This window comes from Microtus ochrogaster, chromosome 6 (genome assembly GCF_000317375.1).
Source record: "Microtus ochrogaster isolate Prairie Vole_2 chromosome 6, MicOch1.0, whole genome shotgun sequence".
In the NCBI taxonomy this organism is placed as follows: Eukaryota; Metazoa; Chordata; class Mammalia; order Rodentia; family Cricetidae; genus Microtus; species Microtus ochrogaster.
In genome coordinates this window covers 47895625-47896541 of record NC_022013.1, presented here as the reverse complement: position 1 = coordinate 47896541, position 917 = coordinate 47895625, and the positions used below count along the sequence as shown (strand labels likewise).

Below are 917 nucleotides of genomic sequence, written 5' to 3'. Positions count from 1 at the left end.
GTCCTAGTTGGGGTTGTTTCCCTATTACACTCCTTGGACGAAAAAAAAAAAAAAAAAAAAAAAAAGAAATACTGTAAGTTTCCATTAAATTCTATACAAAGTAATGACAGTAGAAAAACTACCATACAAAGGAATCAGGAGGCTAAGGCCTGTAATCCCAGCTACTCAGGACACTGAGAAGCAGAATCCCAAGATCAATGAAGACCTGGGCAAGCTAGTGAAATGGTCTCATAATATAGTTTAAAAAAAATCTGGAGATACAGGTCAGTGAAATACATTGGTTCCTAGCATTTATGAGGAACAAGGTTTAGTTCCCAGTATACATGTGTTTGTTTTGATTTGTTTTAAACACAACAGAAAGATCAGGAAGGTATCACACAAAATGACTGAGAAGCTATATAACATATAGTAAGATAAATATGGTTGACAACAATAAATGGGCTATCTCAAAACAGTGAATAGCATTTTCAATGTTCCCAAAGAAATAGCATCTGAGGGGATAGATATGTCATTTACCTTGACCTCATTAAGTAAACTGTATACAATAATAATAATAATAACTATACAATTATTACTAAAACTTTTTTTTATAAAAATTACATGACAATTTCTAAACCCAAGTTTTAGAAAATAGTTACATAAGAAGTGTGTTTTGGTCCACTATTTTCCAAGAACAGTTGAAAGTATACACTGACAGTTAATTTGAAAATGTGGATGTAATTTTTTGTAATGCTAGGGGTCTTACACACACTAGGCAAGATCTCTACCCACAAGTGACATCTTTGGCCCCAAACTATAGATTTATTCATTCATTCATTCCTTTCTTTTTTCTTTTTTTAATTCAGGGTCTCACTGTGTAGCCGCGGCTACTCTAGAACTCATTATGTAGCTTGGGTGCCTCGAATTCATGGAGATTT

General features: G+C 33.4%; 1 protein-coding gene across 2 annotated transcripts in view; it reads right to left on the bottom strand.

Annotated features, from left to right (window-relative positions):
* Ngly1 (N-glycanase 1) overlaps nucleotides 1–917 on the bottom strand; it is a 47567-nt gene that overhangs the window by 35742 nt on the left and 10908 nt on the right. The window lies entirely within an intron of this gene.